We start from the raw sequence: 25103 nt of genomic DNA on the forward strand, positions 1-25103 counted from the left end.
AGCTGTATGAGCTGCTTGTAAATTTTGGAGATTAATCCTTTGCCATTTGCTTCATTTGCAAATATTTTCTCCCATTCTGAGGGTTGTCTTTTCATCTTCTTTATGGTTTCCTTTGCTGTGCAAAAACTTTTAAGTTTCATTAGGTCCCATTTGTTTATTTTTGTTTTTATTTCCATTTTTCTAGGAGGTGGATCAAAGGGATCTTACTGTGATTTATATCATAGAGTGTTCTGTCTATGTTTTCCTCTAAGAGTTTGATAGTTTCTGCCCTTATATTTAGGTCTTTAATCCATTTTCAGCTTATTTTTGTGTATGGTGTTAGGGAATGTTCTAATCTCATACATTTACATGAACCTGTCCAGTTTTCCCAGCACTACTTATTGAAGAGGCTGTTTTTTCTCCACTGTATAATCTTGCCTCCTTTATCAAAGATAAGGTGACCATATGTGCGTGGGTTTATCTCTGGGCTTTCTATCCTGTTCCATTGATCTATATTTCTGTTTTTGTGCCAGTACCATACTCTCTTGATTACTGTAGCTTTGTAGTATAGTCTGAAGTCAGGGATCCTGATTCCTCCAGCTCTGTTTTTCATTCTCAAGATTGCTTTGGCTATTTGGGGTCTTTTCTGTTTCCATACAAATTGTGAAATTTTTTTCTCTACTTCTGTGAAAAATGCCATTGGTAGTTTGATAGGGATTGCACTGAATCTGTAGATTGCTTTGGGTAGTAGAGTCATTTTCACAATTTTGATTCTTCCACTCCAAGAACATGGTATATCTTTCCATCTATTTGTATCATCCTTAATTTCTTTCATCAGTGTCTTATAATTTTCTGCATACAGGTCTTTTGTCTCCTTAGGTAGGTTTATTCCTAGATATTTTATTCTTTTTGTTGCAATGGTAAATGGGAGTGTTTTCTTAATTTCACTTTCAGATTTTTCATCATTAGTGTACAGGAATGTCAGAGATTTGTGTGCATTAATTTTGTATCCTGCTACTTTACCAAATTCATTGATTAGCTCTAGTAGTCTTCTGGTAGCATCTTTAGGATTCTCTATGTAGAGTATCATGTTATCTGCAAACAGTGACAGCTTTACTTCTTCTTTTCCGATTTGGATTCCTTTTATTTCTTTTTCTTCTCTGATTGCTGTGGCTAAAACTTCCAAAACTATGTTGAATAACAGTGGTGAGAGTGGGCAACCTTGTCTTGTTCCTGATCTTAGTGGAAATGGTTTCAGTATTTCTCCATTGAGGATGATGTTGGCTGTGGGTTTGTCATATATGGCCTTTATTATGTTGAGGAAAGTCCCCTCTATGCCTACTTTCGGCAGGGTTTTTATCATAAATGGGTGTTGAATTTTGTCAAAAGCTTTCTCTGCATCTATTGAGATGACCATATGGTTTTTCTCCTTCAATTTGTTAATACGGTGTATCACGTTGATTGATTTGCGTATATTGAAGAATCCTTGCATTCCTGGAATAAACCCCACTTGATCATGGTGGATGATCCTTTTAATGTGCTGTTGGATTCTGTTTGCTAGTATTTTGTTGAGGAATTTTGCACCTATATTCATCAGTGATATTGGCCTGTAGTTTTCTTTCTTTGGGACATCTTTGTCTGGTTTTGGTATCAGGGTGATGTTGGCTACATAGAATGAGTTTGGGGGTGTTCCTCCCTCTGCTATATTTTGGAAGAGTTTGAGAAGGATAGGTGTTAGCTCTTCTCTAAATGTTTGATAGAATTCGCCTGTGAAGCCATCTGCTCCTGGGCTTTTCTTTGTTGGAAGATTTTAAATCACAGTTTCAATTTCAGTGCTTGTGATTGGTCTGTTTATATTTTCTATTTCTTCCTGGTTCAGTCTCAGAAGGTTGTGCATTTCTAAGAATTTGTCTATTTCTTCCAGGTTGTCCATTTTATTGGCATAAAGTTGCTTGTAGTAATCTCTCATGATCCTTTGTATTTCTGTAGTGTCAGTTGTTACATCTCCGTTTTCATTTCTAATTCTATTGATTTGAGTCTTCTCCCCTTTTTTCTTGATGAGTCTGGCTAATGGTTTATCAATTTTCTTTATCTTTTCAAAGAACCAGCTTTTAGTTTTACTGATCTTTGCTATCATTTCCATCATTTCCTTTTGATTTATTTCTGATCTGATCTTTATGATTTCTTTCCTTCTGCTAACTTTGGGGTTTTTCTGTTCTTCTTTCTCTAACTGCTTTAGGTGCAAGGTTAGATTGTTTATTTGAGATGTTTCCTGTTTCCTAAGGTAGGATTGTATTGCTATAAACTTCCCTCTTAGAACTGCTTTTGCTGCATCCCATAGGTTTTGGGTCGTCGTGTCTCCATTGCCATTTGTTTCTAGGTAGTTTTTGATTTCCTCTCTGATTTCTTCAGTGATCATTTCGTTATTAAGTAGTGTATTGTTTAGCCTCCATGTGTTTGTATTTTTTACAGATCTTTTCCTGTAATTGATATCTAGTCTCATAGCATTGTGGTTGGAAAAGATACATGATACAATTTCAACTTTCTTAATTTACCAAGGCTTGATTTGTGACCCAAGATATGATGTATCCTGGAGAATGTTCCATGAGCACTTGAGAAAAATGTGTATTCTGTTGTTTTTGGATGGAATGTCCTATAAATATCAATTAAGTCCATCTTGTTTAATGTATCATTTAAAGCTTGTGTTTCCTTCTTTATTTTCATTTTGTATGTTCTGTCCATTAGTGAAAGTGGGGTGTTGAAGTCCCGTACTATGATTGTGTTACTGTTGATTTCCCCTTTTATGGCTGTTAGTATTTGCCTTATGTATTGAGGTGCTCCTATGTTGGGTGCATAAATATTTACAATTGTTATATCTTCTTCTTGGATCAATCCCTTGATCATTATGTAGTGTCCTTCTTTGTCTCTTCTAATAGTCTTTATTTTAAAGTCTATTTTGTCTGATATGAGAATTGCTACTCCAGCTTTCTTTTGATTTCCATTTGCATGGAATATCTTTTTCTATCCCACTTTCAATCTGTATGTGTCCCTAGGTCTGAAGTGGGTCTCTTGTAGACAGACAGCATATATATGGGTCTTGTTTTTGTATCCATTCAGCCAGTCTGTGTCTTTTGGTGGGAGCATTTAATCCATTTACATTTAAGGTAATTATTGATATGTATGTTCCTATCATTTTCTTAATTGTTTTGGGTTTGTTATTGTAGGTCTTTTCCTTCTCTTGTGTCTCTTGCCTAGTGAAGTTCCTTTAGCGTTTGTTGTAAAGCTGGTTTGGTGGTGCTGAACTCTCTCAGCTTTTGCTTGTCTATAAAGGTTTTAATTTCTCCATCAAATCTGAATGAGATGCTTGCTGGGTAGAGTAATCTTGGTTGTAGGTTTTTCTTCTTCGTCTCTTTAAATATGTCCTGCCAGTCCCTTCTGACTTGCAGCGTTTCTGCTGAAAGATCAGCTGTTAACCTTATGGGGCTTCCCTTGTGTGTTATTTGTTGTTTTTCCCTTGCTGCTTTTAATATGTTTTCTTTGTATTTAATTTTTGATAGTTTGGTAAATATGTGTTTGGTGTGTTTCTCCTTGGATTTATCCTGTATGGCACTCTCTGTGCTTCCTGGACTTGATTAACTATTTCCTTTCCCATATTAAGGAAGTTTTCAACTATAATCTCTTCAAATATTTTCTCAGACCCTTTCTTTTTCTCTTCTTCCTCTGGGACCCCTATAATTTGAATGTTGGTGCATTTAATGTTGTCCCAGAGGTCTCTGACACTGTCCTCAGTTCTTTTCATTCTTTTTTCTTTATTCTGCTGTGCAGTAGTTATTTCCACTATTTTATCTTCTATGTCACTTATCTCTTCTTCTGCCTCAGTTATTCTGCTATTTATCACTTCTAGAGTATTTTTAATTTCATTTATTGTGTTGTCCATCATTGCTTGTTTCCTGTTTAGTTTTTCTAGGTCCTTGTTATATGTTTCTTGCATTTTCACTATTCTACTTCCAAGAGTTTGGATCATCTTTACTATCATTGTTCTGAATTCTTTTTCAGGTAGACTGCCTATTTCCTCTTCATTTGTTAGGCCTGGTGGGTTTTTACCTTGCTCCTTCATCTGCTGTGTGTTTCTCTGTCTTCTCATTTTGCTTATCTTACTGTGTTTGGGGTCTCCTTTTTGCAGGCTGCAGGTTCGTAGTTCCCATTGTTTTGGTGTCTGTCCCCAGTGGCTAAAGTTGGTTTAGTGGGTTGCATAGGCTTCCTGGTAGAGGGCACTAGTGCCTGTGTTCTGATGGATGTGGCTGGATCTTATCTTTCTGATGGGCAGGTCCACGTCTGTTGTTGTGTATGGAGGTTTCTGTGGGCTTATGATTTTAGGCAGCCTCTCTGCTAATGGGTGGGGCTGTGTTCCTGTCTTGCTAGTTGTTTGGCATAAGGTGTCCAGCACTGTAGCTTGCTGGTTGTTGAGTGAAGCTGTGTCTTGGTGTTGAGATGGAGATCTCTGGGAGATTTTCACCATTTTATATTACATGGAGCTGGGAGGTCTCTGGTGGACCAATGTCCTGAAGTTGGCTCTCTCACCTCAGAGGCACAGCACTGACTCCTGGCTGGAGAACCAAGAGCCTTTCAGCCACACGGCTCACAATAAAAGGGGAGAAAGAAAGAAAGAAAGAGAGAGAGAGAGAGAGAGAGAAAGAGAGGGAGGGAGGGAGGGAGGGAGAGGGAGGGAGAGGGAGGGAGGGAGGGAGAGAGGGAGAGGGAGGGAGGGAGGGAGGGATAGAGAGGGAGAGGGAGGGAGGGAGGGAGGCAGAGAGAGGGAGAGGGAGGGAGGGTGCGAGGGAGGGAGGAAGGAAGGAAGGAAGGGAGGAAGGAAAGAGGATAAAATAAAGTAAGATAAAATAAAATAAAGTTATTAAAAAATAAAAAATTATTATTAAGAAAAAAGTTTTTTTAAATAGTAAAACAAAATAAAACAAAACAAAAAACGGGCGGACAGAACCCTAGGACAAATGGTGAAAGCAAAGCTATACAGACAAAATCTCACACAGAAGCATACACATACACACTCACAAAAAGAGGAAAAGGGGAAAAAATAATATATCTTGCTCTCAAAGTCCACATCCTCAATTTGGGATGTTTCGTTGTCTATTCAGGTATTCCACAGGTGCAGGGTACATCAAGTTGATTGTGGAGATTTAATCCACTGCTCCTGAGGCTGCTGGGAGAGATTTCCCTTTCTCTTCTTTGTTCGCACATGTCCTGGTGCTCAGGTTTGTATTTGGCCCTGCCTCTGCGTGTAGGTCACCTGAGGGCGTCTGTTCTTCGCTCAGACAGGACGGGGTTAAAGGAGCAGCTGATTCGGTGTCTCTGGCTCACTCAGACCAGGGGAAAGGAGGGATGTGGATGCGGGGTGAGCCTGCGGCGGCAGAGGCTGGAGTGACGTTGCACCAGCCTGAGGTGCGCTGTGCGTTCTCCCGGGGAAGTTGTCCCGGGATCATGGGACATTGGCAGTGGCGGCTGCACAGGCTCCCGGGTAGGGAGGTGTGGAGAGTGACCTGTGCTCGCACACAGGCTTCTTGGTGGTGGCAGCAGCAGCCTTAGCGTCTCATGCCCGTCTCTGGGGTCAGTGCTGTTAGCCGCGGCTCGTGCCCATCTCTGGAGCTCCTTTAAGCAGTGCTCTTAATCTCCTCTCCTCGTGCAGCAGGAAACAAAGAGGGAAGAAAAAGTCTCTTGTCTCTTTGGCAGCTCCAGACTTTTTCCCCAACTCCCTTCTGGTTAGCCGTGGTACACTAACCCCTTCAGTCTGTGTTCACGCTGCCAACCCCAGTCCTCTCCCTGGCATCTAAGCTCCAAAGCCCAAGCCTCAGCTCCCAGCCCCTGCCTACTGCGGCGGGTGAGCAGACAAGCCTTTCGGACTGGTGAGTGCTGGTCGGCATCAATCCTCTGTGTGGGAATCTCCCCGCTTTGCCCTCTGCACCCCTGTTGCTGCGCTCTCCTCCGCGGCTCTGAAGCTTCCCCCCTCTGCCACCAGCAGTCTCCGCCTGTGAAGGGGCTTCCACGTGTGTGGAAACCTTTCCTCCTTCACAGCTTCCTCCCACTGGTGCAGGTCCCGTCCCTATTCTTTTGTCTGTGTTTTTCTGTTTGCCCTACCCAGGTACGTGGGGAGTTTCTTGCATTTTGGGAGGTCTGAGGTCTTCTGCCAGCGTTCAATTGGTGTTCTATAGGAGCAGTTCTACGTGTAGATGTATTTCTGATGTATCTTTGGGGAGGAAGGTGATCTCTGCCTCTTACTCTTCTGCCATCTTCCTCAACTCCCCCTGTTTGTTTTTTTGATACTGAGTTGCATGAGCTGCTTGTAAATTTTGGAGATTAATCTTTTGTCAGTTGCTTCATTTGCAAATATTTTCTCCCATTCTGAGGGTTGTCTTTTCATCTTGTTTATGGTTTCCTTTGCTGTGCAAAAGCTTTCAAGTTTCATTAGGTCCCGTGTGTCTCTTTTTTCTTTTTATTTCCTTTTCACTAGGAGGTGGGTCAAAAAGGATATTGCTGTGATTTATGTCATAGAGTGTTCCATCTATGTTTTCCTCTAAGACTTTTATAGTGTCTGGCCTTACATTTAGGTCTTTAATCCATTTTGAGTTTATTTTTGTGTATGGTGTTAGGGAGTGTTCTAATTTCATTCTTTGACATGTAGTTGTCCAGTTTCCCAGCACCACTTTTTGAAGAGGCTGTCTTTTCTCCATTGAATATTCTTGCCTCTTTCATCAAAGATAAGGTGTTCATATGTGCATGGGTTTATCTCTGGACTTTCTATCCTGTTCAATTGATCTATATTTCTGTTTTTGTGCCAGCACCAGACTGTCTGGATTAGTGTAACTTTGTAGTATAATCTGAAGTCAGGGAGCCTGATTCCTCCAGCTCCATTTTTCTTTCTCAGGATTGCTTTGGCTATTCGGGATCTTCTGTGTTTCCATACAAATTGTGAAATTTTTTGTTCTAGTTCTGTGGAAAATGCCATTGGTAGTTTGATAGGGATTGCATTGAATCTCTAGATTGCTTTGGGTAGTATAGTCATTTTCACAATGTTGATTCTTCCAATCCCAGAACATGGTATATCTCTCCATCTGGTTGTATCATCTTTAATTTCTTTCATCAGTGTCTTATAGTTTTCTGCATACAGGTCTTTTGTCTCCTTAGGTAGGTTTATTCCTTGGTATCTTATTCTTTATGTTGCAGTGGTAAATAGAAGTGTTTCCTTCATTTATCTTTCAGGTTTTTCATCATTAGTGTATAGGAATGCAAGAGACTTCTGTGCATTAATTTTATATCCTGTTACTTAACCAAATTCATTGATTAGCTCTAGTATTTTTCTGGTAGCATCTTTGGGATTCTCTATGTATAATATCATGTTGTCTACAAACGGTGACAATTTTATTTCTTCTTTTCCAATTTGGATTCCTTTTATTTCTTTTTCTCCTCTGATTGCTGTGGCTAAAATTTTGAAAACTATGTTGAATAATAGTGGTGAGAATGCACAACTTTGTCTTTTTCCTGATCTTAGTGGAAATGGTTTCAGTTTTTCACCATTGAGAATGATGTTGGCTGTGGGTTTGTCATATATGGCCTTTATTATATTGAGGTAGGTTCCCTGTATGCACACTTTCTGGAGAGTTTTTATCATAACTGAGTGTTGAAAGTGTCAAAAGCTTTTTCTGCATCTATTGAGATGATCATATGGTTTTTCTTCTAGAATTTGTTAATATGCTGTATCACATTGATTGATTTCCATATATTGAAGAACCCTTGCATTCCTGGGATAAACCCCACTTGATCATGGTGTATGATCCTTTTAATGTGCTGTTGGATCCTGTTTGCTAGTATTTTGTTGAGGATATTTTCATCTATGTTCATCAGTGATATTAGTCTGTAGTTTTCTTTATTTGTGACATTTTTTTCTGGTTTTGGTGTCAGGGTGATGTTGGCTTCGTAGAATAAGTTTGGGAGTGTTTCTCCCTCTGCTATATTTTGGAAAAGTTTTAAAGGATAGATGTTAACTCTTCTCTAAATATTTGATAGATTTCGCCTGTGAAGCCATATGGTCCTGGACTTTTGTTTGTTGGAAGGTTTTTTTTTTTGGATAAATTTATTTATTTTATTTATTTATTTTTGGCTGCATTGGGTGTTCATTGCTGTGTGTAGGCCTTCTCTAGTTGCAGTGAGTGGGAGCTAGTCTTAATTGTAGTACGTGGGCTTCTCATTGCGATGGCTTCTCTTGTTGCAGAGCATGGGCTCTAGGCGCACTGGCTTCAGTAGTTGTGGCGTGTGGGCTCTAGAGCACAGGATCAGTAGTTGTGGTGCATGGGCTTAGTTGCTCCACAGGAGGGGGGGATCTTCCCAGACCAGGCCTCAAACCTGTGTTCCTGCACTGGCAGGCAGATTCTTAACCACAGCACCACCAGGGAAGCCCATTGGAAGATTATTAATCACAGTTTCAATTTCAGTGCTTGTGGTTGGTCTGTTTATATTTTCTATTTTTTCTGGTTCAGTCTCAGAAGGTTGTGAGTTTCTAAGAATTTGTCCATTTCTTCCAGGTTGTCCATTTTATTGGCATAGAGTTGCTTGTAGTAATCTCTCATGGTCCTTTGTATTTCTTCAGTGTCAGTTGTTCCTTCTCCTTTTTCATTTCTAATTCTACTGATTTAAGTCTTCTCCCTTTTTTTCTTGATGAGTCTGGCTAATGGTTTATCAATTTTGTTTATCTTCCCAAAGAACCAACTTTTTGTTTTATTGATCTTTGCTGTTGTTTCCTTCATTTCTTTTTCATTTATTTCTTATCTTTATGATTTCTTTCCTTCTCCTAACTTTGGGTTTTTTTTTTTTTTGTTCTTATTCTTCTTTCTCTAATTGCTTTAGGTGTAAGGTTAGGTTGTTTATCTGAGATTTTTCTTGTTTCTTGAGGTAGGATTGTATTGCTATCAACTTCCCTGTTAGAATTGCTTTTTCTGCATCGTCGTTTTTCATTGTCATTTGTTTCTAGGTATTTTTTGATTTCCTCTGATTTCTTCAGCGATCTCTCAGTTGTTAAGTAGTGTATTATTTATCGTCCATGTGTTTGTAATTTTTACAGATTTTTTCCTGTAATTGATATCTAGTCTCATAGCATTGTGGTCCGAATAGATACTTGATCCGATTTCAGTTTTCTTAAATTTACCAAGACTTGATTTGCGACCCAAGATATGATCTATCCTGGAGAATGTTCCATGAGCACTTGAGGAGAAAGTGTATTCTGTTGTTTGGATGGAATGTCCTATAAATATCAATTAAGTCCATCTTGTTTAATGTATCATTTAAAGCTTGTGTTTCCTTCTTTATTTTCATTTTGTATGTTCTGTCCATTGGTGAAAGTGGGGTGTTGAAGTCCCCTAATATGATTGTGTTACCATCGCTTTCCCCTTTTATGGCTGTTAGCATTTGCCTTATGTGTTGAGGTGCTCCTATGTTGGGTGCATAAATATTTACAATTGTTATATCTTCTTGGATTGATCCGTAGATCATTATGTAGTGTCCTTCTTTGTCTCCTGTAATAGTCTTTATTTTAAAGTCTATTTTGTCTGATATGAGAATTGCTACTTCAGCTTTCTTTTGATTTCCATTTGCATGGAATATCTTTTTCTATCCACTCACTTTCAGTCTTTATGTGTCCCTAGGTCTGAAGTGGGTCTCCTGTAGACAGCATCTATATTGGTCTTGTTTTTGTATCCATTCAGCCAGTCTGTGTCTTTTGGTTGGAGCATTTAATCCATTTACATTTAAGATTACCTTTGTCTTTGACTTTTGTCAGTTTGACTATGAGTCTAGGTATGGCAATCTTTGGGTATTTTCAAGGGGGTTGACTGAGCTTTTTAGGTATGTATATTAATAAGTTTATAGTCATTATATCTTAAAATATTTTTATGTCTCCTTCTCTTTCCCATCTCATTTGGGACTTTCATTTGCATATGTTGTATATTTGATTGTGTCCCATACATCTCTTAGGGTCTATTAATTTTCCTTCTACTTTTCTCCTCTGATCCTCAGATTGACCCATCTTCAAGTTATTGATTCTTTCTTCTAGGTCAAATCTGTTATAGAACCCTCACAGTGAAGTTTCATTTTAGTTATTATGCTTTTTAAATATACATTTTATTTTAAAAATAATTTGTCTCATTGATGTCCTCTACTTGGTAAGACATTTTTGTCATATTTTCTTTTAATTCTTTAACCTTAGTTTACTTTAGTCTTAAACTTATTTAATTAGCCAATTTAATGCCTTTGTCTACTAAGTCTAAAACCTGAGCTCATTTAACAGCATTTTCTCCTGGCTGCTTTTTTTACTCTGCTGTGTATATGGCACAGTTACCTGTTGTTTGTGTGTCACAATTTTGTTGAAATATTAATATTTTAGATGATGTGTTGTAATATATCTCATATCAGATCCCTCCTCCATTCTTAGAGTTTGATTGTTTTTCTTGTTGCTGCTTATTTGTTTAGAGACTTTTTGGAATAATTTTGTAGATTTTGTACTTCACAGTGTGCAGCCACTGAGTTCTTTAGGAGCTTTATTTTTTCTTTTTGTTCCTCTTTTAATTTTTATTTTTATTCCATGCTTAACATTTTATTTTTTAGACATATCATTGACATTTAACATTAGTTTCAGATGTACTACATTATATATATATATATATATATAACTAATGACCACCACAGTAAGCCTAGTCAACATCAGTCACCACACCTAGTTACAATTTTTTTTGTGTGATGAGAACTTTTAAGATCTACTCTTAGCAACTTTAAAATGCACAGTAGTATTATTAATTACAGTCATCATGCTTTACTTTATATTACCAGGACTTACTTATCCTGTAGTGGGAAATGTGCCTTTTGAACACCTACACCCAGTTCCCTCACCCCCTCCCTTCTGGCACTTACAGCTCTCTTCCCAGTATGAGTTTGATTTTTATTTTTGATTCCACATATATGAGATCAAACAGTATTTGTCTTTCTTTGATTTATTTTGCTGAGCATAATTCCCTCAAGGTCCATCCATGTTGTTGCAAATGTCAGAATTTTCTTCTTTCTTAAGGCAGAATAATATTTCATTATATATGTATATACAACCATATTTTCTATATTCATCCATTGACGGACAATTAGGTATTTCCATGTCTTGGCTCTCATAAATAATGCTGCAATGAGCATAGAGGTGCAGGTATTTTTCAAGTTAGTGTTTTCATTTCCTTCAGATAAATACCCAAACTTGGGTATGCTGGATCATATGGTAGTTTTATTTTTAATATTTTGTGTTTTTTTTTTAACATCTTTATTGGAGTATAATTGCTTTACAATGGTGTGTTAGTTTCTGCTTTATAACAAAGTGAATCTGTTATACATATACATATGTTCCCATATCTCTTCCCTCTTGCGTCTCCCTCCCTCCCACCCTCCCTATTCCACCCCTCCAGGCGGTCACAAAGCACCATACTGTTTTCCATAGTGACTGCACTGATTTACATTCCTACCAACAGTGTATGAGTTCCCTTTCCTCCACATTCTCTCCAGCATTTATTTTCTCTTGTCTTTTTGATGAAAGCCATTCTAACGGGCATGAGGTGATATCTCATTGTGGTTTGGATTTGTATTTCCCTGATGATTAGTGATATTAAGCATGTTTTCATGTATCTGCTGGCCCTTTGTATGTCATCTTTGGAAAGATGTCTATTTGGCTTCCCTGCCCATTTTGTAATTGGATTGGTTTGTTGCTTTTGAGTTTTATGAGTTCCTTATAGATTTTGGATATTAATCCCTTATCAGATATATGATTTGAAAATATTTTCTCCTATCCTGTATGTTTCCTTTTCATTTTTTTAATGGTTTGCTTTGCTGTGCAGAAGCTTTTTAGTTTGATGTAGTTCCACTTGTTTATTTTTGCTTTTGTGACTTTGCTTATGGTATCAGATTTTTAAAAGATCATTGTCAAGACCAATATTAAGGAGCTTATTGCCTGCATTTTCCCCTGGGTGTTTTGTGGTTTAATACCTTACATTCAAATATTTAATCCATTGTGAATTGATTTTTGTGTGAGGTAAAATAGTTGTCCAGCTTCATTCTTTTGCATGTAGTTGTCCAGTTTTCCCAACACCATTTTTTGAAGAGACTATCTTTTCCCATTGTATATTCTTAGCTCCTTTGACATGAATTAATTGACCATACATGCATGGGTTTATTTCTGAGTTCTCTATTCTGTTCAGTCAATATATGTATCTGTTTTTATGCCCATACTGTACTGTTTTGGGTACTCTAAGTTTATAATATAGTTTGAAATCAGGAATCGTTGTGCCTCCAAATTGTCCTTTCTTTTCAAGATTGCTTTGGGTATTCAGGGTCTTTTGTGGTTCCATACAATTTTAGAATTTTTTTTTATTTCTTTGAAAATTACCATTGGAATTTTGATACGGATTACATTGAATCTGTACATGGCTTTGGAAAATATGGGCATTTTAACAGTATTAATTCTTCCAATTCATGATCACAGAATATCTAACCATTTATTTGTGTCTTCAGTTTCTTTCATCAGTTTCTTATAGTTTCAGTGTAAATATCTTTCACCTCCTTGGTTAAATTTATTCCCAGGTATTTTATTCTTTTTGATGCAACTGTAAATGGTATTGTTTTCTTAGTACCTCTTTGTGACAGTTTGGTATTAGTGTACCAAAACACAACTGATTTTTTTATACTAATTTTTCATCTTTCAACATTGCTAAATTTCTTGATAAGTTCTAACTGCTTTTTGGTGGAGTCTTTAGGGTTTTCTATATATATCAGGTCATCTGCAAATAAAGACTTTCTGACTTGGATGCCTTTTATTTCTTTTACTTGCCTAATTCCTTTGGCTAGAACTTTTAGTACCATGTTGTGTATAAGTGAAGTGTGTGGGCATTCTTGTCTTGTTCCTGATCTCAGAGGAAAATCTTTCACTTTTTCAATTTTGAGTATGATGTTAGCTCTGGGCTTGTTGTATATGGCTTTTATCATGTTGAGGTAGTTTCCCTTTATACCCATGTTGTGGAGTGTTTTTATCATAAATTAATTTGCGTTTTGTCAAATGCTTTTTTGTGCATCTCTTAAGATGTTTCAAATGATGTTAATCCTTTATTTTGTTAATGCAGTATACTGCATTTATTGCTTTGCAGATGTTGAACCATCCTTGCGTGTCTGGGAAAAAATCCACTTGATCATAATGTATAATCTTTTTAATGTACTGTTGAATTATTTCACTGATATTTTGTTTAGGATTTTTGCATCTCTGTTCATCAGAGATATTGGCCTATAATTTTCTTTTCTTGTAATGTCTTTATCTGGTTTTGATATAAGGGTAATGCTGGCCTCAGAAAATAAGTTTCTAAGATTTTCCTCCTCTTCCTTTATTTTATTTTATTTTATTGCGGTACACGGGCCTCTCACTGTTGTGGCCTCTCCCATTGCGGAGCACAGGCTCCGGACGCGCAGGCTCAGCGGCCATGGCTCACGGGCCTAGCCGCTCCGCGGCATGTGGGATCTTCCCGGACTGGGGCATGAACCCGTGTCCCCTGCATGGCAGGGGGACTGTCAACCACTGCACCACCAGGGAAGCCCCCATATGATATCACTTATATGTGGAATCTAAACCATGACACAAATGAACTTATCTATAAAACTGACTCACAGACAGATAGAAAATACTTGTGGCTGTCAAGGTGGGAGGGTGAGGGAGGGATGGATTGGGAGTTTGGGATTAGCAGATGCAAACTATTATATATAGAATGGATAAACAAAAAGGTCTTATTGTATAGCACAGGGAACTATATTCAATATCCTGTGATAAACCGTAATGGAAAAGAATATGGAAAAGAATGTGGAGCAGCTGGGCCCACGAGCCATGGCCGCTGAGCCTGTGAGTCCGGAGCCTGTGCCTGTGCTCTGCAATGGGAGAGGCCACAACAGTGAGAGGCCCACGTAATGCAAAAAAAAAAAAAAAAAAGCGATATCATATGGTATCTGTTTTTCTCTTTCTGACTTACTTCACTTAGTATGATAATCTCTAGGTCCATCCATATTGCTGCAAACAGCATTATTTGAGAAGTATTCCATTGTATATATGTACCACATCTTCTTTATTCATTCATCTGCTAATGGACATTTAAGTTGTTTTCATGTCTTGGCTATTGTGAATAGTGCTGTTATGAACATAGGGATGCATATATCTTTTTGAATTATAGTTTTGTCTCTATATATGCCCAGGAGTGGGATTGCTGGATCATATGGCAACTCTATTTTTAGTTTTTTGAAGAACCTCCATACTGTTTTCTAGAGTGGCTGCACCAATTTACATTCCCACCAACAGTGTAGAAGGGTTCCCTTTCCTCCACACCCTCTCCAGCATTTGTTATTTGTAGACTTTTTAATGATGGCCATTCTAACCAGTGTGAGGTTTTACCTCATTGTAGTTTTGATTTGCATTTCTCTAATAATTAGTGATAGTAAGCATCTTTTCATGTGCTTATTGGCCATCTGTATGTCTTCTTTGGAGAAATGTCTATTTAGGGCTTCTGCCCATTTTTCAGTTGGGTTTGTTTCTGTAATTGAGTTGTATGAGCTGTTTGTATATTTTGGAAATTAAGCCCTTTTCAGTCACATAATTTGCAAATATTTTCTCCCATTCTGTAGGTTATCTTTTTGTTTTGTTTATGGTTTCCATTGATATACCAAAGCTTGTAAGTTTGATTAGGTCCCATTTGCTTATTTCTTCTTTTATTTCTATTTCCTTGGGAGACTGACCTAAGAAAACATTAGTATGATTTATGTCAGAGAATACTTTGCCGATGTTCTCTTCTGGGAGTTTTATGGTGTCATGTCTTATATTTAATTCTTTAAGCTATTTTGAGTTTATTTTTGTGCATGGTGTGAGGGTGTGTTCTAACTTCATTGATTTACATGCGGCTGTCCAATATTCCCAACACCACTTGCTGAAGAAACTGTCTTTTCTGCATTGTATATTCTTGCCTCCTGTGTCGAAGATTAATTGACTGTAAGTATGTGGATTTATTTCTGGGCTCTCTCTTTTCCATTGATCCATATGTCTGTTTTTGTGCCAAGTATTGGTCATCTTGGGGTTGTTCTAATTCCCTTAAGCTTTCTTCACTCCTTTTCATTCTTTTTTATTTTTGCTCCTCTGATAGATGCATTCCATGCATTTCAACTTTGCTATCCTTTCTTCTGCTTCATCTAGTCTTCTTCTGAACCCCTTTATTGTATTTTTCTAATCAATTATTGTATTTTTCAGCTCTATGATTTCTACTTGGTACTTTCTTATATTTTCTCTTTGTTGAAATTCTCACTTTGTTCATGCATTGTTCTCCTGCGCTTGGTGAGCATCATTATGACTGTAATTTTGAACTCTCTTATCAGGTAAATCACTTATCTGTGTTTCATGATGATCTTTTTCTGGCGTTTAATCTTGTTCTTTAGTTTAGAACATATTCCTCTGTTTCTTCATTTTCTATGAATCACTTTTTTTCTCTTCATTAGACAAAACAGCCACCTCTCCCAGTCTTGAAGGACTAGTTTTCTGTAGGAGATAAACCTTATTGTTTAACCCTGCCCTAGATCTCACAGAGTTTTTTGATAGTCCAAGAAGCTTTCTTTGTTCTTAGTGGTGTGGTGTTGATGTTGCGTGTGTGTCACAACTTGTTAGTGCCTAAAAGGGAGGATCTCAGTCTGCATCTAGATGTAGGCTGATTGAAAGTCAGACCCTCAGGCAGCAGCTTGAGGTATGCAAATATACCTCCTTAAGGGGACGACTGGGAGATAGGTGTTTATCTCTGCTTTTTCTGCACTTATCCCTGAGGGGATAAGCCATCAAGTACTGTTTCTTTGTTTGCTATCATCCTGTTGAACCTGTGAACACAAGCCCCACTGTCCATCAGAATCAGTCAATCAAAGGGCATCCCCTGGGTGGCAGCCACAAAAATTGCAACATCAAACATATATTCAAGCTTCTTTGTGGCAGATACCAGTGACCTGGAGTGAGGCAGAGGGATATCACAAAGATGGCATCCACTGGCCTCCATGGTCTTTGCAGAGTATTTCCACTGGCCCCTGGATGTGTGTTTAAATAGAAGTCTGCCCCTTAGACTGAAGCTTTCAAGAGAAGCAAATAGGCCTCTTTCATGGAAAGACTGGACACATTTCAGTCTGCTGCCTCTGTGCTATACCCTGGGGAGGTTAGCCACCACGAGTCATTATGAGCCCTTTAAGAACTGTTTCTCAGTTCACTGTAGCCTTGTGGGGCTTGTGAACACAAGCCTCATTGGCTTTCAGACTATATTGTTTGGGGCCCATCTTTCAGGTGCAGGTCTTAAAATTTGGATGCCCGATGTGAAGTTCACACCTTCAGTCCTCAGGGAGAAGATAGCAGTTGTGACTTCCGGTAAAAAGAAATAATTTTAAAAAAGAAGTAGTTGTGACTTTCAATTATTGGTCACTGCACTGGATGTGTGGTTTATGGTGAGATTGTTTCTTGGTCTCCCTTACCTGTTTCAATGTGAGTTGTTTCCTGATGTGTAGGAGTCACTCAGCTAGTTTTTGGTTTTCTATCAGAAGGAATTGTTCCATATGGAGCTGGAGATTCAGTGTACCCATGGGAGGAAGTGAGTTCAGAATCTTGCTATATTGCCCTCTTGAACCAGAACTTAGTTCTTATTTTATTTTAAATCTGGTTTCCTAATGATCACCCCTGGGTCAGTATAATTTAGCCGTCATCAAACAACTGGTAAGAAGATTTTCTTAAATGCCTTACCTATACTTTTTCTACCATTTAACAGGGGGATTTATGTGATAAGGTATGTCTTCAACCTTCAGCCTTTTATTTTCTCCTTGCATAGGGTCTCAAGATCCTCCAGAAGTAACTTCTCTTTTACCATGCACCATACACCATTCAAATCCTGAGGAATATATCTGAGCTTTACTATGTCTCCTGTGGCTATCTAGTTTTCCAGAATTTCCTCTTGAATTCTTGGCTAGGCTGTTATTTTCTGCAACTAAAATCACAGTCTTAAGCAGGTGTGATATTGCCAGCTGATTATATTGTTTTTGGTAATGCCGTAGGGTTAGAGGATTTTTCCACCCTGAGATGAAATCAAATAGACACAATACCCTGGGCATAGAAATTTCCCAGTGAGCTTCAAGTTGGGTCAAAATATTACCTGTGCTCTGGGGTTGATGTATTTAAAGCAGCTGCAAAGGGATTAGTTGTCTCCATTAACTTTGAGGCCATTGGCTTTTACAGCTACTGCACCACTGAAGTTGTTAGTGTAGGGAATGAAAATAACCCCAAATTTAAAAAATTTTTAAAGATTAAAAAATTTAAAGTCCCACCATTTTACCAAGGATCATTAGTTTCTCTGGGATAGGTAATTTGCAGTTCAATCTCTGATTCTGATTAATTTCCAGAGTTCTGAAATCGTTGGTTTTAGTTGTTTTGCCAGTAATTTTCGTGGTTTTTGTGGGAGAGTTCACTAAGGTCCTTACTCTATCATCCTGGAAGTCAATCTTTATGTAGCCCTTTGTACTCTGTTCCAGCACAGCTTGTGGGGACAAGTGGCCCACTAGTGTAGATGCCTGAGGTAAGTGGATTGGGTGAGCTAAAGAAAGGCCCATGTGTCCACAAGTAGCTGCAACAAAGAGGAGCTGATCCAGGTGGCTGAGGATTCATTCTATCTTTGTTCTAAGAGGCTGTGTAATCAGAGAAATCTGCAAAACTCTGGACATGGTATCTCAACAACTGATTATCAATATCATTTTAGCTTGAGTGGTAAAAGAGGGCACAAAGTAGATGATTTATTTGTATATTTTTGTAGCAAATTCTTTTGGAACCCTGGGAAATACCCCCTTTGCCTGTCAATAATAGCACTTGTAACTGTGGTGAAAAATTCTCATGCTTGACTATGGTTTCCTGGTTGAAGTGCCTGCCACATCTCTAAGCTTTTCTTTCCTTGGAGCTCTGAAATGTCACTCAGCCAAAACACAGTATCAGCCCAGGAGAAAATAGGAGTTAAATCCATAAAGGATAACTCTCACCAGTGGATGATGAGTCAGTGCATAAATGGCTCAATCTCCCATTCTCCAGAGGGTCAATCGTGAAGGTGCTTTGGGAAATGGAATTAGTAAAGAGTCTTCTCAGACAGCATGAATAACTGAGGATAGATGGCCATGAAGTCCTGAGTACAGCCCCATGTGAGGACAATAGGTGAATAGGCAGTGAGGGTCATGCTTAGGCTTAGACAATGGAAAGATTACCAAGAATATAAGGACTGGGGTAGGCAACAGTAGTCTGGTGGTGGCCCATACACTGTTACATGGTACTTCATTTTCTAAAAGTTTCTACCCGTTAAGTAGACATTAGAGGAAATAGTTAAGCTTTCAGAGGAAAACTATTAGACCTTGGCAAAGAATATAGTGGACCTGGGGAAGAATCATGAGAGTTCACTGAGAGCACTATGTTTATTTTAGGGAGGTTGCTTAGCTGCCTTTAGATTCTGAGTAACAGTTGTTTAATATTGTCACTTGAAAGTCCAGGTTTTGCTGTGATAAATGACTGACTGAACACAACTGAAAATGAACTTTTCTAATCTAAACAGGTTACAGGACAATTTTGCAAAACATTGCATCATATTTGTATAGAGATTAAGCCAAAATATGGGTTTATTTCTTTTCCAATGATGTTTCATACAAGAGGAATCTTGTTATTCCTGAATGCAAACAGAAAGTTAAGGTAGCAATTTGAAAATAGAAACAGATAAGTAAATACAGACCTACTCCATCTCTTCTCAGGAAGAAGAAAAGAAGATGTACTTTATCTTAAATTGCTGTTATAGGAAGCACTGAGCAACTTTTAACCATGGTGAATTAACTTATGGTTGATAGGACATTCATTACACCATGGTTAATTGGAATGAGCTTATCTGGCACTTGAAGCTTTTTGTCCTTCAAAACAGGATTGGTCAGTGGGTCCTAGTTCCTTTAACACTGAAGGTTCCCAGGGAGATTGAGCTCTGGTTGCCTGCATAGCTTCTACCCTTCCTTGTCTCTCTCTTCATTATCTCCATCCTTGTCCCATATTCCCTGCTCCTCCCCTTCAGATCTTGGAATCATTTTCCAAAACAATGACCTGCAGCCTAGTCCCTGTCTCAGGATCACTTTTCAATGCCAATCAAATTAGATGGTCTCCATCCCATTCATAATGCCTGTAACTATCCTGCCTCCCTGAATAATTACCTGTGGGGCAATAAACTTAACCCAGGTCTTGTTCAATCTGTGACTATTCTGTTGCTCTTTTTCTTACTTCTGACTTCCTGGCTACTCTTTCAATCTTTATTTTTGGCAACTCAGTTTCATGTTACAAGTTCAAGCCAAAATTTAGTGCTGGGCAATAAATAAGATTCTCAACAAAAGCTTTGTGAGGAATAAAGAGAAATTGTCAGTTGGAAGATGATCTTGCTTTTAAGTGAACTTGTCTTTACAGCCTAGGAGTACCCTAACCACTAGGGACTACCAATTCAGTCACTGCCTATTCCACATCATCACCAATCTTTTTTTTTTTTTTAATCTACTCCTTCTATCTTGTTTTCTAGGTTTACTAATCTCTGATACAGGCCCATCTCTTTGCCACCTGTAACTGGAATTCTATACCCAGAGCATTTGATGGAATTGTTGGTCATGAACCAGATGTTTTTCATCTTTTCAATAAATAACTGAGTAGAACAGAATTCTCTTAGGTAAGGCTCAGTATGCTGGAGAGCTAAGGAATTCCCCCAGTGAAGTTTGTTGCCATCCAAGAGTTTATAGTTCTTAACTAAACTGAGATACCATTTAATCTTCACTGCCTAGATGATCTTTGATGCACAGTAGGTATTGGTTCACATTTCTACCACATACATGAACCTCCCCAATTTAGACGTTAATTCCAATACTCATAAGTAAAGAGAAGATAAAGTTTAAGGTAACTCTAAACTTGTTTCTAAAATAGACCACACTGCCTTTTATGTAAAAAATCTTTAACATATATTCTATAACCTGTATAATTAAATTTAACTGCATGTGTGTTAATTTCTTGACAGTAAGTGCTTAACTTTTTTTTCTTTCAGTTTTATTGAGATATAATTGACATATAGCACTGTATAGGTTTAAGGTTTGCAGCATGACTTGATTTACATATACTGATATGATTACCACAGTAAGTTTACTTAACATCTATTATCTCATATAATCTAAAAAAAAAGTCTTTTTCCTTGTGTTGAAAACTTTAGGATCTACTCTCTTGGCAACTTTTAAATACATACAGCAGTGTTAGCTATAGTTATCATGCTGTACATTATACCCCCAGTACTTATTTGAAGTCTGTACCTTTTGACCACATTCACCCAATTGCCTCACCTCCCACCCCCAACCTCTGGTAACCACAAATCTGATCTGTTTTTCAATAAGTTTGTTTGTTTTGGTCCCACCTGTAAGTGAAATCAAGTAGTTTTTGTCTATCTTTTTCTGACTTACTTCACTTAGCATAACGCCTTCAAGGTCCATCCATGGTGTCACAAACGGCAGGACTTCTTTCTTTCTTTTTTTTTTTTAATGACTGAACAGTTTTTCAGTGTGTGTGTTACCAATATCTGGTCAGGTCATATTTTCTTTATTCATTCATCTGTTGATGAACATGTAGAGGTTGTCTCCTTGTCTTGGCTATTGTAAATACTGCTGCAATGAACATGGGGGTGTAGATATCACTTTGACCTAGTTATTTCATGTTCTTTGCATGTGCAACCCAAAAGTGGAATTGCTGGATCATATGGTAGTTCTATTTTTAATTTTTTGAGGAGCCTCTATACTCTTTTCCATAGTGACTGCACCGATTTACATTCCTACCAACAGTGTACAAGAGTTCCCTTTTCTCCACATTCTCACCAGTGTTTATTATCTCTTGTCTCTTTGATGAAAGCCATTCTAACAGGCATGAGGTGATATCTCATTGTGGTTTTGATCTGCATTTTCCTAATGATTAGTGATGTTGAGCATCTTGTCATGTACCTGCTGGCCATCTGTATGACTTCTTTGGAAAAATGTCTATTCAGGTCCTTTGTCAAATTTTTAATCAGATTATTTGGGGTTTTGCCATTGAGTTGTATGAGTTCTTTATATATTTTGGATATTAACCCCTTATCAGATATATGGTTTGCAGATATTTTTTCCCATTCCCCATAGGTTGTCTTTTTACTTTGTTGATGGTTTATTTGCTGTGCAGAAATTTTTTGGTTTTATGTAGTCCCACTTGTTTATTTTTAATTTTGTTTCTTGTGCTTCAGGTCTCATATCGAAAAAAATTATTACCAAGACCCATGTAAAGGAGCTTTATTCCTAAGTTTTCTTCTAGGAGTTTTATCATTTCAGGATTTCGAATTTAAGTCTTTAAACCTTGTTGAGTTAGTTTTCATGAGTGGTTAAAATAGGGGTCTAGTTTCCTTCTTTTACATATGAGATTTTCCCAGCACTATTTATTGAAGAGACTGGCCTTCCTCAATGAGTATTAATGACTCCCTTGTCAAATACTATTTGGCTGTGGATGCATGGGTTTCTCCTGATCTCTCAGTTTTGTTCCATTGGACTATGTCTGTTTTCATGCAAGTACCACACTATTTTGCTTACTACAGCTTTATAATATAGCTTGAATCAGAAAGTGTGATACCTCCCACTTTCTTCATTCTGAGGATTGCTTTGACTATTCAAGGTCTTTTGCATTTCCACATAAATTTTAGGATTTTTTATGCTACTTCTGTAAAAAAAAGAAAAAGCACTGGAGTCTTGATAGGGATTGCATTGAATCTATATATGACTTTGGAAGTATGGACATTTTAACAATATTCTTTCAACCTATGAACATAAGATACCTTTCCATTTATTTGTCTTCTTCCATTTCTTTCATCAATGTCTTATAGTTTTTAGTGTAGAAACCTTTCACCTCCTTGGTTAAACTTATTCCTAAGTTTATTTTGATGCTATTGCAAATGGGACCATTTTCTTTATTTGTTTTTCAGATATTTATTGGTGTATGGACCCTACTGATTTTTGCATATTAATTTTGTATCCTGCAATTTCACTGAATTCAGTTATTAGATCTAACAGTTTTGAGGTGGAGTCTTTAGGATTTTCTAATGTATTATCTTGTCATCTGAAATTAGAGACAATTTTACTTCTTCCTTTCCAATTCTGATGGCTTGTATTTCTTTTTCTTGCAGATTGCTCTGGCCAGGACTTCCAGTACTATGTTGAATAGGAGTGGTGAGAGTGGACACCCTTCTCTTGTTTCTGATCTTGGAGGAAAGGTTTCAACCTTTTGATATTAGCTGTGGACTTGTCATATACACACTTTATTATATCGAGGTATGTTCCTTCTATGGCTAATTTGTTAAGACTTTTTATTATGAACAAATGTTGAATTTTGTAAAATGCTTTTTCTTTATCTATTGAGCTGATCATATGATTTTTTTCCTTCATTCTATTAATGTTATGTATCACATTGATTGATTTTCATATTTTGAGCCATTCTTTCATCCCATGATAAATCCCACTTGAACATAATGATCCTTTTAATGTGCTGAATTTGGTTTGCTAATATTTTATTGAGAATTTTTTTCATCTATATTCATCAGTGATATTGACCTGTAGTATTTTTTTTCCCTTTTTTTGTAGTGTCCTTATCTGACTTTGGTATCAGGGTAATGCTGGCATTATAAACTAAGTTTGGGCATATTCCCTCCTCTTTGATTTTTTGGAAGAGTTTGAGAAGAATTAGTGTTAATTCTTTAAGTCTTTGGGAGAATTCACCAGTGAAGGAAGCTGCTGCTGGACTTTTCTTTGTTTGGAGAGTTCTGATTACTAACTCAATCTCCTTACCAATATTTGGTCATATCAGATTTTCTATTTCTTCCTGGTTCAGTCTTGGCAGGTTGTATGTTTCTAAGACTTCTTCCATTTATTCTAGGTTGTCCAGTTTGTGGGTATATAGTTATTTACAGTAGCCTTATGATTCTTTGTATTTCTTTGGTATCCGTTATAATGTCTCCTCTTTTGTTTATAATTTTATTGGTTTGGATCCTCTTTGGTTAATCTAGCTAAAGATTTGTCAAATTTGTTTTTCTTTTCAAAGAACCAACTCTTAGTTTTGTTAATTTTTCTATTGTTTTCCTGTTTCTCTATTTTATTTATGTCTCCTCTAATCTTTATTACTTTCTTCTTTCTATTAACTTTGTTGTAAGTTTGTTCTTTTTGCTCTGATTCCTTGAGGTGTAGGTTAGGTTTTTTATTTCAGATCTTTCTTGATTCTTAGTGTACATGTTTATTGGTATGAACTTCCCTCTTAGAACTGCTCTTGCTGCATCCTTTAAGTTTTCATATACTGTGTTTCAGTTTTCACTTGTCTCAAAATACTTTTTTTGGGGGGGGGCTCCTGTGTATTTTTTAAATTTTTTGAAACATTTTTGTATTGAAATATAGTTAAGTTACAATGTTGTGTTAGTTTAGGTGTACAGCAAAGTAATTTAGTTATACATATATCTATTTCTTTTTCAGATTCTTTTCCATTGTAGGTTATTACAGGATATTGAATATAGCTCCCTGAGCTATACAGTAGGTCCTTGTTGTTTATCTACTGTATATAGAGTAGTGTGTATATGTTAATCCCAAACCCCTAATTTATCCTCCCCCCTGCCCTGACCTGGCTATCCCCTTTGGTAACCGTAAGTTTGTTTTATATGTCTGTTAGTCTATTTCTGTATTGTGAATAAGTTCATTTGTATCATTTTTTTAGATTCCACACGTAAGTGATATCATATGATGTTTGTCTTTCTCTGACTTACTTCACTTAATATGATAATCTCTAGGTCAAAATACTTTTTAATTTCCCTTTTAGTTTCTTCTTTGATCCACTGGCTGTTCAGCAGTGTTGTTTGATTTCCATATATTTGTGAATTTTCCAGATTTTCTCTTTTTACTTTTTCTAGTTTTATACCATTGTGATCAGAGAAGTTACTTGGTATGATTTCAGTATTCTTGAATTTAGTAAGATTTGTTTTGTGGCCTAACAAATGGTATCCTGGAAAATGTTTCATCTATGCTTGAGAAATGTGTATTCTGGTATTGTCAGAATGTTCTCTATATGTCTGTTAGGTTCATTTAATCTATAGTGTTGTTCAATGTACTATTTCCTTAGTGATTCTCTGTCTGGATGATATATTCATTGTTGAGAGTGGGTTACTAAAGTCCCCAACAATTATTGTATTGCTGTTCATTTCTCCTTTTAGCTCTGTTAATTTTTGCTTTATATAGTTGGGTGCATAAATGTATAGAATTGTTTTATATTCTTGATGGGGTGACTCCTTTAAAATTTTATAACTTTCTTTCCTTTTTTAGCCATTTTTAGTTTCAAGTCTATGTTATCTAAGTATAGACACCTCTGGTTTTCTTTCTTTCTTCCTTCCTTTCTCCCTCCCTCCCCCTCTCTTTTATTCCTTCTTTCTTTCTTTCTTTTGTTTGTTACCATTTGCTTGAAATATATTTTTCCATCCTTTCACTCTCAGTTTATGTCTGTTATTGAGGCTAAACTGAGTCTCTTGTAAGCAGCGTATTGATATTTCTTGTTTTTAAAAAAATCCATTCAGATATTTCATGTCTTTTGATGGTGGAATTTAATCCACTTACATTTAAAGTAATTATGTAAGGACTTACTATTGCCATTTAGTTAATTGTTCTGGTTGTTTTGTAGATTCATTGTCTTCTTATCCTGCTGTCTTTTTTCTGTGTGTTTTGATGTCTTCTGATATCTATGTGCTTTGATGTTCTTGCTCTTTTGTGTTATTACAGCTTTTCCCCTTGTAGTTACCATGAGGCTTACATAAAATGTCTTAAAATGTTAACACTGTATTTTAACTGATAACGTCAATAGCATTTCTAAACTTTAAACTTTTACTTCTCCCTTCATATTTTTGGCTATTGATGTTACA

The sequence above is a fragment of the Globicephala melas genome, chromosome 2, assembly GCF_963455315.2.
Source record: "Globicephala melas chromosome 2, mGloMel1.2, whole genome shotgun sequence".
Taxonomy (NCBI): domain Eukaryota; kingdom Metazoa; phylum Chordata; class Mammalia; order Artiodactyla; family Delphinidae; genus Globicephala; species Globicephala melas.